We start from the raw sequence: 14,872 nt of genomic DNA, 5'->3' as shown, positions 1-14,872 counted from the left end.
AGTGCAACCACATTTTAAGAGTTTCAGATTGTGAACCCAAAGGACATAGCCAAATGTCAGCACCACATAAGGAAGTCCAGGGATACCATGGCGGGAAAGGACATTCTTACTATTGTCCTGCCATTTGGTCTGGACCGTATAGAGACACAATACAATACATGCTGAGTTTTGATTTCAGGAATGAGGAGAATAGTATTTAGTAGACCTGTAAAACACAGAAGAAAATGTGGGACTTCAAAATTATATAGAACTCTCTTGTCACATTAGGTATTACAAGACAATTGCATAGATGTAAACTGTGCCATTATGCAAGCTTTTCAACCCATACAAAAATGCCTCTCTTAATGTGAGACTAGCTATCTGATGTATTATTGTGCCAACTTTCTTCAGTTGAAACCCAGCCCTCAGACTGTTGAATTTAAAAACCTAACTCTTACACAATCTTAACTCAGTAATTAGACATTGCAGACTCACTTGTCAAAAGCACAAAAGAGCTTCTCCAACTAAAGCCAGTATTTCCTTTGTATCGTAATCTGAATACAGTCTACACATCCTAGAGTTAGGCATTTCTGATTTATGGTATCTGTTTCCTTGACAAAATCTGAAGATTTAAATCTTCACAAAAAGTGAAATGTATCACAGGCAGGTTTAGCATTCCCCTGTGGTTGAGGAAACCACCTCAGCCGGGGGTGGGGGGAAGGCGAAAGAGGGGAGAGAATTATTTTTGCTGTTGTAAGAGGGGAAATGAGAAGCTTATAATATAACTGATGGTTTTTATAACCTTGTCAGCTTTCATGAGGATTCAATTTGGAACTGACATCATTTCTGCCATGGCGAGAGTGAATACCTGCACACTGCATAGTTTGGTGAGGTAATCGTTCTTAGAATGGTAAAAATAGAGAAGAGAAGATAGAAACATATTCATTCAGCACTCATAACTAACTTACAAATTTAACTAGGATTTCTGCAATTACAGATAAACAAATCCCAGAGCTCCCCCCCCCATTAAGTTGCTAAACTCCTTGCTCATAAAGGACAACAACAAGAAAAATGTATACAATAGCACTTAAATTTTTGCAATCACTAGATCAAGCCATTTGCAGAACATGGCAAATTCACTTCTTTAGCTAAATGATTTCTATAAGAAATACCAATACCTTTTAAAGTATCTATTACAAAATTGGTCTTACAAAGCTCTTATACTTTAAGAATTGCTCCCCTCTCCAAACATAAGCAGTTACACAGTCAGAGGCACCCCATTTTCAACATTTCAATATCCTGTAACCTATATAATCATCACCTCTTCCCCTTTGCAAGTTACTTTAAATAAAGACTGCTCCAAGTCTTCTTGGAAGAAATAATGCTTCAAGGAAAGAGAGCAATTACGATTTTCAGACATTTTATTCAGAACCATACTGGAGCTTTCTGTCTTGCTGCCTAACATTATTGACTGCAGCTGCAATCCTACTTCATTATAACAAGTGGTTGTTTTGTTGTCATCAAGACCAAGATTGCAGCCCTGGACTTTAGAACCAAATTGCATGTTTTGAACATGTATTTCCTCTTTAAACTTAAGGTCCTGACTATTTCTTAAACTATTTCTCCTTAGTGGAAAAGCATGGTGTTCCAACTTGCTGCTTGTTATATTATTTAAATGCTCCCAAGCAACTGTAGCCTAAAGACGTCAGTCAATTAGGTCTTAAACTGTCTTCTTTTATTTGCCTCTGATATTCATTTCTAACTTGCAACTGGTAAGCAAGATAAATATAGAAGCATGTTAACATGCATTTTTAATACAGAGAAACCAGAAGCATAGTCATTTGGGAGGAGGAGTATAATGCGGTAGTTTGTACAGCAAGTGGAAGATAAATACAGGCTTTGTAGATATCATGGATCTAAACAACAGTGCAGGTAGTTATACAGTCCCATATCTGTTAAAGAAGAAACAAGATAGAAACACAGTTTACTGATCTCATATCAAACTGAAAAATAGTTTAAAATCAAATGCCATCAATTGCTTTAATCAGCAACATCCTTAAAATGGATGCATCTAAAGGTGATTTGATAAACAGTAGGGATAGCACAGTTGTAATTTTTCATTACCCTGGCAATTTCTATAATATTTAGGTATAAAGGAGAATATAGGGATTCCTGGGAGCAATCATAGATGTTTTGCTGCATTGTGCACTCCGTGATTTATCACTGAACTTCACATAAAATGAAGGAATGCCCAAGAACAAGAAGCAGTGTGCAGTATGGGGATTTGTGCATTTTATGTGTAGATCCACCGGTGAACAGACCAGCAACATGCACAAAGGATCTGATCTTCCTTAAGGTTGCTGATCCCAATGAAATCAAGATTGGTGTAGACCTGCTATCCAGACAACATTTTAGCTTTTCAGAAAGGTGTTATTCAATAGGATGGTGCACAGGAGTTCAAATAAAAATAAAAGGTTTTGGTGCAACCTCACTCCCCTCGACTGAAAGGTGGCATACACATATCCATAAAAATGATTAGGTTAAAACATATAATCTACTACTATCCTGGCAAAAGGTAGAAACAGGTCAATTTTACTGACTTTCTTCCTTCACAGATACCAGATTATGGACAAAATCCAATGTTAGTCGAGTGGATTCTGACTTATGGCAACCCTTTCCAGCGTTTTCCAGGTATAGACAATTCAGACAAAGTTTACTATTCCCTTCTTATGTGAGTGCTTTGAGACCATGTAACTTGCCCAAGACTATGGAGGCTGCCTGTTCTCTTACAAAGTACAAATGGGAAACAAACTCCTGACCAGTGCTCTGGCTCACTGAGCTATTTAAATAGCTCTTAATACAAAAGGCACTTTAAATCTCTCTCTGTTCCATTTTAAATACAGAGATATCAATTGCAAAAGGCTGAAAGTATCGCATTGTTTGTGCACCATATTACCATTAACTCTTATATTAAAGGTTAAAGCCTTGTTGGGCTTCCTAATACCAGTATTCAGTTCACATATGGCTCACAGGAAATGAAAAATAATTGCAAAGTATTGTTTGAACACATTGATTTCAAAGATATTTAAAAACCATGAACATATTGTTAAACAACATTAAACAAAGTATTCGTGAAGGCTTTCACAGCTGAGACAGCACTCAGCACCTCTGAAGATGCCGGCCACAGAGACTGGCGAAACGTTAGGAAGAACAGCCTTCAGAACACGGCCAAAGAGCCCGAAAAACCCACAACAACCAACATTAAACAAAGTCAGTTTCTATCTCATATTTAGCTCAGGTGACTCATTCTATGAGGATCTGTCTTTCATAACGTTCGAGAACAACTTTGTAGTTTGCCACTTTCTATTGGAAGCTGCAAAAATGCAGTACTCCAGACATAAATCCTAGCTCCTTAATATAAAAGCTCCTATTCACACCCTTTTTAACGCTGGTTGTTCCTCATAGAACAAAACTTCCTTAATCACTCATCTCTTCCTCTATCAGTACTACTACTGGTTTTATCAAACAAACTTCCATGTGCTGAGAAAATGTGTGCACTGCACCTGTGCGGGGATATTCGTATACGAATATGAATACCCCCATCTCTAGTCATAAGTCATCTGCATAGCAGCACAGCTGCTGCACATTCCCTTCCCCCACCAACTCACCCACTGGCCTGCTGGAGCACACTGCTCCTTCCCTCCGTGTCATGCAATCTTCCATTCTGGGCAGGAGCCCGGATTTCCCTTCTCCACTTCCTCCAGCAGCTGGCCACCCAGACAAGAAGGTGGGGCAAGGATTCCTGCAGTGCTGCCTTTGAGCGGCTAGCTGCTTGTTGGTCCTCCTCGACATCTCAGCTGCCTTTGATACCGTCGACCACGGAATCCTCCTGGGGAGGCTCTCCGAGCTGGGAATCGGCGGCCTGGCACTTGCCTGGCTCCGCTCCTTCCTGGAGGACCGCCCCCAGAGAGTGCAGATTGGGGAGAATGTCTTGGCCCCGTGGAGTCTCAATTGTGGGGTTCCACAGGGGTCGATCATCTCCCCAATGCTGTTTAACATCTTCATGAGGCCGCTGGGCGGGGTCATCAGAGGGTGTGGGGCATCGTGTCACCAGTACGCTGATGACACACAGCTCTACATCTCTTTTACTCCAACTTCAGTGGATGCCGTCCAGTCCCTTCAGCGCTGCCTGGACACCGTACTGGAATGGATGCAGTCAAATGGATTGAGGCTGAACCTGGACAAGACGGAGGTCCTGAGGGTGGGTGGCCCTCCCGTCAGTGGCATAGGTGACTCCCTTTCTTTTGGAGGGACGACCCTTGCCACAAAGAGTGAGGTCCGCAGCTTGGGGATACATCTGGACCTGGCGCTAACCATGGAAACCCAGGTGGCGTCCGTGGTCCGTTCTGCCTATTTTCATCTATGGCGGATCGCCCAGCTGCGGCCATATCTTGATCGGGGGCCCCTCACTACTCTAGTCCATGCGCTCGTAATCTCAAGACTAGACCATTGTAACGCACTCTACGTGGGGCTGCCTTTGAGGCTCATGCGGAAACTCCAGATGGTCCAGAATGCAGCAGCCAGGCTTATTAGTGGGGTGAGAAAATATCAGCACATCTCCCCCACTCTGGCTGCGCTGCACTGGTTACCTATTCGTTTCCGCATTGACTTCAAAGTATTAATGATTACATATAAAGCCCTAAACGGTTTGGGACCTCAATATTTGGCAGATCGCCTCCTCCCACCCAGATCTACCCGAGTTACCCGATATAGCCAGCAGGGACGGCTGAGGGGACTGATGCCGAGGGAGGCCCGGAAGGAGAAAACAAGAAACCGGGCCTTCTCGGCAGTTGCCCCTCGGCTGTGGAACACACTTCCCACTGAAATTCGGCTGGCATCCTCGCTGGGTGTGTTCAAAAACCAACTAAAAACATGGTTATTCAGACAGGCCTTCCCCCCAGTCACCTAAGTTCTTTCCCCCCCCTTTTTTTTCTGGTTCTTAATGTTGCCATCTTGGATAATATTAATTATCATAATTGCATCATGTTATTTATTTTTCTACATTGTTTTAATGTGTTTTAATTTTTGTAAGCCGCCCCGAGTAGACGTTGTCTAGCGGGGCGGGGTAGAAATTGAATAAATAAATAAATAAATAAATAAATAAATAAATAAATAAATAAATAAATAAATAAATAAATAAGCAAGCAGAGAAGGGAAGTCCAGGCTCCTGCGCAGACTGGACGATTGCATGACAGAGAGGGAAAGAGCAGCGCGCGCCAGCAGGCCAGTGGGTGAGCCAAAGGGAATGCCTGGCAGCTGTGCTGCTGCGCAGATGCCTTATGACAAAGGGGCACAAAGAACTTCATGCCCATCTCTATTCTCAAGTCCTGAAACTGAAATGGCATTACCAGGGCAAAAAAGATTCCCATGAAATATCTCCCAAGAAAGTTCTTTACATCCCCTTTAATCTCTGCTCTTATGTGTACATCTAATTCTTCTCTTGAGCTCTTAAAATCTGATTTCCACCCACTGAAAGTGCCTTCACCAAAGTCACTCATGAGGTCCTTGTGGTCACATTCAAAGATCTCTATTCCTTGACCCCTCTGTGTTCATAATTACAGCTCTCCACCCTCTCTTACTGATTACATCCCTAAAGTTTATGTCAATCTGCTTCCAGTTGATTTTCCTGGCCATTTCAGTTGTCACATTTTACATCTTTTTCATATCTACAATGTCAGTTTTGAGTTGTGGCAACTAGAGGTATACATATTCTCCCAGTACAGAGTTCTATCCCAATTATTGGCAGCACCTTGACACTTTCATCACTGTTTCAAACTCAAAACACAGCTTCACAGGTTCTTTTCTGAGGCTACTTTTCCTGGTATGTACTCTGTGCCCTTTTCTGCGCTCTGCTTGTTCAACACACTGCAAAAATTAATCCTTTCCTCATGCCAGCAAAAACTTCTCTCCAGCTCATATTTTCATTCTCATTTCCAAATGTATTCCACCATCATCCCAGGCTTCCCTTTTGCAGATCCACCATCCACAGCCTATGTAAACATCAACTGCTTTCTAAAATTACCGTAATTTCCGTGTATAAGATGCCCCATGTATAAGACACCCCCACTTTCTAACCCAACATTTCTTTCTTTGAGAGAAAGTGGAGGGGGAAATCGATTCCTGCTTTTCCCCTACACTTTGTTGCAAAAAGCAGCTTTCCCTCTCCATTTCCTTTGCAAAACATGGAGGGGGAAAGCTGCTTTTTGCAATGAAAATGTAGGGGGGAAAGGAGAAATCACTTTCCCCCTCAATTGTCTTTGCAAAATGTGAAAGCAGGGATCAAAGCACTTTGATCCCTCCCCCTTTCCTTACTTCCATGTATAAAATGACCCTCAATTTTTCCTTTAATTATTTTAAGAAAAAGTGTCATTTTATACAGAGAAAAATATGGTATTCTTCCTTTCTTTTAAGCTTCTTATCCCTCAGACAAAACACTGAATTGGAGTGTGAGCAAATGTCAACCTTCAGTGGTTGCTAAATTGCAATTCCAAACATTCCTGACATTGGTTAGATTGGCAAAGGCTGATGAGAGCTACAACTGAAGAAAATATGGAAGACCACAAATTTCCTATCCTCAACCTAGATAATGTTTCCCCGCTTTCTTCCTCAATACATTAACAAGCCCCACCATTTCTGTGGAACCTTTGGCACAAACCCTGACTTCTCCTGCCCAACAGAAACAAGGCCCAATTATGTAAAACCGAGAAGAATGTATGTCTTTCCCCTGTTCACCTTTACTTCCTTTTCTTTCTGTTATGCACTAAACATACTAATGGTGCTAAATCAGTCAATTGCCCCTACAGGTTGATGAGATATTTTGCTGGGGTGTCACAACCATTAATTTGCTTATAACACTCTGCTGATACACTTCATCGATCTGCAGGGATAATAAATAAATGATCACATAAATAATTATAAATATTAATTATATATCTAATTAAAAGAGGACTCCTGGACTGTTCAAATCATTTGATGTATATTTGGTAAGTATCTGATTTTTTGGATTAATGAGGAAGTGGAATCACATTTACAAATCCCTGTCCCTGACCTATAGAAATTCAATTGACTGTCTATACAACCCCTACATGTGTAAACTCTTAAGGTCAAGGACTGTGTTTTTGAGAGAACATATAAACAGAGCAGAATGGACTAGGATCAAAATAGATAATATGTTGAGCATGTTTTCAGAAGAAGTGCTCCATCAAGTGCTAAAAATGTCTGTTATAACACGAGTTCCTTAATTACATATACTTCTTTTAGCATGATTGGCCATTGGAAAGTAAATTTGTATTTAATTTGCAACTCTGATCTCTGAGGAAGTCCCTTTGCAGGACAGAGAATGGATTAACTGTAGATTATGCATTTCACTTAAATTTCTAGTTTGACACTTAATTTTGAATGGTAATGGTGGTTAAGTGAATGCATGTTGTTTGGGAGTGGAGCTGGTTGCAGTGATTCTTTTTCTCCCTAGAGATGTTCCCTAGAGGTGCACAAAGCACTGCATAATCAGAGCAGAGTTTTTATTGCAATATATCCCATGTTTGTTGATGTCCCTGTAGGAAGAAAAAATCTATTCTTGTTTTTGTGGAGAGGGACAATTGTCACATATTTCTGTATAACCATGAAAGCAATTACTGTTCTCAGGCAATTGACCTAGATTGTGTAAGTCTACAAAATCTCATAAGTGGCTCATTACACATACTTTCCAAGTTAACAACAACAAAAAAGGTTCTATCAACATAAGCCTCACTGCCATGGATACCTCCCTTGACCCATGATGTTTATTAATATTTTGCAAGTGAGCTATGGTGTATTCTTGAGATACCCACAATTTCACAAGCAAAGGTTTAGCCGTGTGTGATGCACAAAATATATCTTTTTTTCCAAGCCAGTAAACTGCCTCATATGCGGTTGCTGCCACTTTACAAGTGTATCATTTTTTGTTCATAATATTATAAAGAGAAAAATCAAAATCAAATGTAATATGCAACACAGCAGCAAGATATCTACAGTACTTCATGTACTGCAAATTTGACAAGTCCCATTTTGAGATTAAGCATATTTTCCCCCTTCAATACCAAGAAATAAAACATACAAATTCTTACTTTGGTGTTCTTCAGATTCTGCTGCTGTAGAGACTTCTCGCCTAAAGACAGAAAACAGTTCAAAGGAAAATTTTAGAAATTGTAGAACATTTTCATTGTTCCAGCATCATAGCAGGTTTTCTTTTTTATTTTATGAAGGAAATCCAAAATGTTGAGAGACAAAGTACATGACAGAATGATATTCTAAGTATGACAGCAACTGATATAAATTGATACGCCATTCAAATTATTGGGAGAAATAAAAAACTGTTTTATTTTATTTATTTGTTTCTCTTCATTCACATAATCATGGGAATGATACTATTTAGGTTGCCTCTGGCCTTGGGTGTTTTTTTTTCTTCTATAAAAATTCAGATCCATGAAAGAAAGCATACAATAACTCCTTTATATCTGAAAGAGTCAGACTATCATCCTGGTACTTTGTGGGGTGATATATTACTTGCGGTGGGTACCTGCTGTGGTGCAGTGGACAGAGTGATGGATACACTCAGGAGGCCTGGATTCAAATCTCCACCGAGCCATGGAAAGTCACTGGGAGAATGGAACCGGCAAAATCACTCCTTAAATAGCTCACTTACCTTGGAAGTCCTATTAGTGTCATTATAAGTCAGTTCCAACTTGATGGCATATAACAAATATTACTTGCACCGTGTAATTAGGTGTATTTTTTTTAAAAAAGGCATATACTGTACTTTGATCAGACTTGTCTCGCCACAAAAACAACAACAACTGATTTTGAAATGTCATCCTATAGCTGAGGACCCCATATGTTGTTGGGCAACTTAAGCTCCTGACTATTGTTTCATGCATCCCCTTTTACCCTAAGATAGCCTTTGGCAATCTTGAATCCACAAATATCATGGTTACATCACCATTATAGCTACATTATTTCTAAACCTTGCATTTTTAGAGTAAATGGAAAAAAATCCATGGAAAAACTACGCCCTGCTCTTTACTTTGCCCTAAGACATGCTGCGCTTTATGACATCAGAGCAATTCAGCCAATGCTGCCTGAATCTCCCTTTTCAACACCAATTCCCTTGATTGATGTGTTACAATATGAATTTTAAGACTGTAAAGATTTATTATCAATATATATGATAAAATTGTTCTGTTGTACAATGGATGCTTCATACTCTCCATAGTTTGATATGCTGAAATGTGAAGTTTTGTTTTATTTTTTATTGTTCTGAAGCACAGTCTTCTGTGTTAAACTACAGGACAAAGGGGGAAAAGTGACCCTACGAAAAGAATTCTCCCAGTTGCTTGGGAATATATTTTTGCTCAGTGAAATAGATTGACTAATCTGGGAGTCAAAGTTGCAAGGGAATAAATTAGTCTGTTGGTAAGGCAACAGGGCTTCCTTCATGTTTCACACATGTCTACTGCTAAATGTTTCTGTAGTAAGATAATTCTGTTTTGGCTCAGTACTACTAGAAACTAAAAAGACCTCCCCAGTGGTGTCGATGTTTGCACATTATTGCCAAGGGCTGAGGCAATTGCCAGGTGTAAATAGCTGCATGTACCTGCCAACCCCTTCCCACGAATATAAATATCATGATAGCAGCAGTCTGTTAAGATGACAGTTTTCTGAAAAAAATCGTTTGACTGGTGCTTCCCTCCTCCGTACTGCCTTACAGCAATGGCAACATGATGGGAATATCGGCTGTTCTTTCTGATTGTGCAAACAATCTGGTCCAGTGGTTCATTCCTTCTTCTGTTGAATAATGCTTCTCACCCCACCCAACCCAAACTAAAGTGCTTGCCCTACTCAGTCGTAAGGGCAGTGTTAACAAACACGTTAACCTTCTGAGGATATGATTCCAAACAGTTTAATCTGGAAAATCAAATAAATAAGCAGCAGCAGGAGCTGGCAAATGTGGGTTTATCTTATTAGGCAACCCTTAATTGGTGGTTTTCTCTGAATCCACACCTTGCTAAGCTCTCTGTATGTAATGAAGAACTGGGGGGGGGGGGTTCATACATTATAATTTAGGGAACTGTACTCACCCACTGAAACTGAATGATGAGCATAGACAAAAGAAAATAAGTTCACATAGGGAATAGTTATACCTTGGAGTTTATTGCCATAAGACATAGCAAGAGTCATCAGTTTAAGTAGTTTAAAGTATGGAATTAGGCAAACTAATAGGGAATAAAAGCTATTAATGGTGGCTAGTCATGATGGCTATAAGATGCCCCTGACCAGAAACCACTGAAGAACAATAACTAGTGAAGGTTATTATCCTCATGTTCTGCTTCAGGGCTCCCCAAAGGGATCTGCCTACTATTGCCAGTCCATTTCCAGGAACAATTCAAGGTGCTACTGTTGATCTATAAAGGGCTAAATGATTTGGGTTTAAACTATCTCAAAGACCACATCTCCCGTTATGAGCCTGCCCATATTTTAAGATCATCAGGAGAGGTCCGTCTCTCGGTCTCACCACCCTCACTGGTGCTTTTGGTGGTGGTGGTGGACACAGGAGAGGGTCTTCTCCATCAGTTCTCTCAGACTCTGGAATTCCCTCCCGTGGGAGGCCAGTAGGCCATTGCAGTCCTACTGCAAGCAGAAGACCTTTTTCTTCAGGCAGACTTTCTTTTAGTGACTGGCTGTCTAAAGGGGGTTCACAAAAGGGGGACTGTTGTGTTTCTGTTGTTTTTAATGTGTTTTAGTACTGTTTTCATCTATGAAGTTTTTAATATTATATTTGTCCAGTTCTTTCTATATATTGTAATAATTCATTGTTTTCCCAGCCATCTCATCCTCTGTCATCCCCTTCTCCTCTTGCCTTCACACTTTCCTAACATCAAGGTCTTTTCCAAGGAGTCTTCTCTTCTCATCAGATGGCCAAAGTATTGGAGCCTCAGCTTCAGGATCTGTCCTTCCAGTGAGCACTCAGGGTTGATTTCCTTTAGAACTGATAGGTTTGTTCTCCTTGCAGTCCAGGGGACTCTCAAGAGCCTCCTCCAACACCACAATTCAAAAGCATCAGTTCTTCGGCGGTTATTGCTTTATGTTTTCTTCCTGAGAAGGATCTGCTGAAGGTGAAATATGTGCTCAGGTTGGGTAGGTTCATAGCCTTATAGCAGCAGTGTTTTTGTTTTCTTTTGTTTTGTTTTTGCACTTTAGGTCAAAGCCCCAAATCCTTTGCCTTAGATATGACTCTTATCTGTGCCACAGTTCTCAGTGACAACATTATAGGATTTATAGTGTTCAATCTTGAAATGAGTTCCTTTGTGGTTAATAGCTGCCTACCCTGAAGGATGTTTGGTGATGCTTTTCTTTAGTGCTGGGGTCCCCAACCCCCAGTCCGTAGCCCGGTGCTGGTCCGCGGGCTTCATTGAACTGGGCCATGGACGCGGATCACCGTCCCCCCACCCACCTGCATGGCAGGGGTGTCACGCTTGCAGGTGGATGTGTCATGCTTGTGGGTGGGCAAGTTGCGCTTGCGGGTGGATGTGTCATGCTTGCATGCAAGCGCGACACGCCCCTCTGCGAGCATGACATGCCCACTCATGAGTGCAGGGATGTCCCCGCCCCTGCGCACAGAGCCCGCACCCCCCAACCAGTCCACGGTCCCAAAAAGGTTGTGGACCACTGCTTTAGTGTATTGCTCTCATGGGAGAAGTATCCCATGTAACATCTTTCACAACTATAGTCTTAGGGCCGCACAAAATCTGAATTCACTTGGATGTGTTATGCAGTTAGGGACTCTATGCATTGACTCTCTGCTCACCATCAATACCATCCCTGTATTCCTGTCTCATACCTTTGCTTCCACTTCTGCTTGTGGCTTTGCTTTCTTGAGGTACTTTTGCCACTTCATGGAACCCCACACTGACGCAGGATGGTTCAGACCTATCAACCTGGTTCCTGTTATATCCTGTTTGTTGTGTTGTTCCCATTGCCAGAGCTTTGGGAAAACCATAGCTTTGACTATGCAGACCTTTGTTGTTAAGGTGATGTCTCTGCTTTTTAAGATGCTGTCCAGGTTTCCCATTGCTTTCCTCCCAAGAAGCAGGTGTCTTTTAATTTTATGGCTGTTGTCATCATCTGCAGTGTTCATGGAGCCCAGGAAAGTAAAATCTGTCACTGCCTCCATATCTTCCCCTTTTATTTGCCAGGAGGTAATGGGACCAGTGGCCATGATCTTAGGGTTTTTTTTTTTATCTTGAGCTTCAGACCATTTTTTGCACTCTCCTCTTTCACCCTCATTAAGAGGTCCTTTAATTCCTCCCCACTTTCTGCCATCAGAGTGGTATCATCTGCATATCTGATGTTGTTGATATTTCTTCCGGCAATCTTAATTCCGGCTTCAGAATCATCCAGTCTGGCCTTTCTCATGATGTATTCTGCATATAAGTAGAATAAGCAGGGAGACAATATACAGCCTTGTCGTACTCCTTTCCCAATTTTGAACCAATCAGTTGTTCCATATCCAGTTCTAACTGTTGCTTCCTGTCCCACATATAGATAGATATATAAGATAAAACTTTATTAGGGTCAAAGACCAGCTACATATAGATTTCTCAGGAGGTAGATAAGGTGGTCAGGCATTCCCATTTCTTTAAGAACTTGCCATAGTTTGCTGTGGTCCACATAGTCAAAGGCTTTTGCGTAGTCAATGAAGCAGAAGTAGATGTTTTTCTGGAACTCTCTGGCTTTCTCCATAATCCAGCATATGTTAGCAATTTGGGCTCTAGTTCTTCTGCCCCTTTGAAATCCAGTTTATACTTCTTGGAGTTCTCAGTCCACATACTGCTGAAACTTACCTTGGAGGATTTTGAGCATAACCTTGCTAGTGTGAAATGAGTGCAACTGTACGGTAGTTGGAGCATTCTTTGGCACTGCCATTCCTTGGGATTGGGATGCAGACTGATCTTTTCCAATCCTCTGGGAACTGCTGAATATTCCAAACTTGCTGACATATTGAGTGTAGCACCTTAACAGTGCCATCTTTTAAGATTTTAAATAGTTCAACTGGAATGCCATCACCTCCACTGGCCTTGTTGTTAGTCATGCTTTCTAAGGCCCATTTGACTTCGCCCTCCAGGATGTCTGGCTCAAGGTCAGCAACTACACTTCTCTGGGTTGTCCGGGACATCCAGATCTTTCTGGTATAATTCCTCTGTGTATTCTTGCCACCTCTTCTTGATATATTCTTCTTCTGTAAGGTCCCTTCCATTTTTGTCCTTTATCATGTTCATCTTTGCACAAAATGCTCCTCCAATTTTCCTGAACAGATCTCTGGTTTTTCCCTTTCTATTCTTTTCCTCTATTTCTTTGCATTGTTCATTTAAGAAGGCCCTTTTGTCTCTCCTTGTTATTCTTTGGAAGTCTGCATTCCATTTTCTGTAACCTTCCCAGTCTCCCTTGCATTTTGTTTCCCTTCTCTTCTCTGCTATTTGTAAGGCCTCGTTGGACAGCCATTTTGCTTTCTTGCACTTCCTTTTCTTTGGAATGGTTTTTGTTGCTGCCTCCTGTACAATGTTATGAGCCTCCATCCATAGTTCTTCAGGCACTCTGTCCACCAAACCGAGTTCCTTAAATCTGTTCTTCACTTCCACTGTGTATTGATAAGGGATTGGGTTTAGATTATACCTGACAAGCCCAGTGGTTTTTCCTAATTGCTTCAGTTTAAGCTTGAATTTTGCTATAAGAACCTGATGATCAGAGCCACAATCAGCTCCAGATCTTCTTTTTGCTGACTGTATAGAGCTTCTCCATCTTTGGCTGCAGAGAATATAATCAATCTAATTTTGGTATTGCCCATCTGGTGATGTCCATGTGTAGAGTTGCCTCTTGTGTTGTTGGGGAAGAGTGTTTGTGATGACCAGCTTGTTCTCTTGACAAAATTCTATTAGCCTTTGCCCTGTTTCATTTTGAACTCCAAGGCCAAACTTACCCGTTGTTCCTTTTATCTCTTGACTCTCTACTTTAGCATTCCAGTCCCCTATAATGAGAAGAACATTGTTCTTTGGTGTCAGTTCTAGAAGTTGTTGTAAGTCTTCATAGAATTGGTCAATTTCAGCCTCTTCAGCATTGGTGGTTGGTGCATAAACTTGGATTAATGTGTTGTTGAAAGGTCTGCCTTGGATTCGTGTTGAAATCATGCTATCATTTTTTAGATTGTATCCCAGTACAGCTTTTCCCACTCTTATTTGACTATGAGGGCTACTCCATTTCTTCTATGGGATTCTTGCCCACAATAGTAGATATTATAATTGTCTGAATTGAGTTTGCCCATTCCCATCCATTTTAGTTCACTGACGCCCAGGATGTCAATGTTTATTCTTGTCACCTGCTGTTTGACCACATCCAGCTTCCCAAGGTTCATAGATCTTACATTCTGGGTTCCTATGCAGTATTTTTCTTTGCAGCATCGGACTTTCCTTTCACTTCCATGCACATCCGCAGCTGAGCGTCCTTTCAGATTTGGTCCAACCACTTCATTAACTCTGGAGCTACTTGTACTTGTCCTCCGCTCTTCCTCAATAGCATGTTGGATGCCTTCTGACCTGTGGGGCCCATCTTACAGTGTCATATCTTTTAGCCTTTTTTTCCTGTCCATGGAATTTTCTTGGCAAAGATACTGCAGTGGCTTGCCAGTTCCTGCTCCAGGTGGATCACGTTTAGTCAGAACTTTCCACTATGACCTATCCGTTTTGTGGGTTCCTGCACAACATAGCCCATCGCTTCTCTGAATTACTCAAGCCCCTTCGCCACG

The 14,872-nt window shown here is 41.2% G+C and overlaps 1 protein-coding gene across 48 annotated transcripts in view; it reads right to left on the bottom strand.

Annotated features, from left to right (window-relative positions):
* Positions 1-14,872, bottom strand: part of PTPRD (protein tyrosine phosphatase receptor type D) — a 1,767,834-nt gene that overhangs the window by 638,261 nt on the left and 1,114,701 nt on the right. For 46 of the 48 annotated variants that reach the window (XM_078384988.1, XM_078384987.1, XM_072992124.2 and 43 more), the window contains one exon: positions 8,135-8,185. The gene's annotated coding sequence lies outside the window, so the exon portion shown is untranslated. The remainder of the gene's footprint in view (positions 1-8,134; positions 8,186-14,872) is intronic. The other 2 variants (XM_078384990.1, XM_078384989.1) reach the window with 1 other exon arrangement.

This window comes from Pogona vitticeps, chromosome 2 (assembly GCF_051106095.1).
Source record: "Pogona vitticeps strain Pit_001003342236 chromosome 2, PviZW2.1, whole genome shotgun sequence".
Classification (NCBI taxonomy): domain Eukaryota; kingdom Metazoa; phylum Chordata; class Lepidosauria; order Squamata; family Agamidae; genus Pogona; species Pogona vitticeps.
The sequence above is the reverse complement of the archived record's forward strand: the minus strand, read 5'-3'. Positions and strand labels throughout refer to the sequence as shown.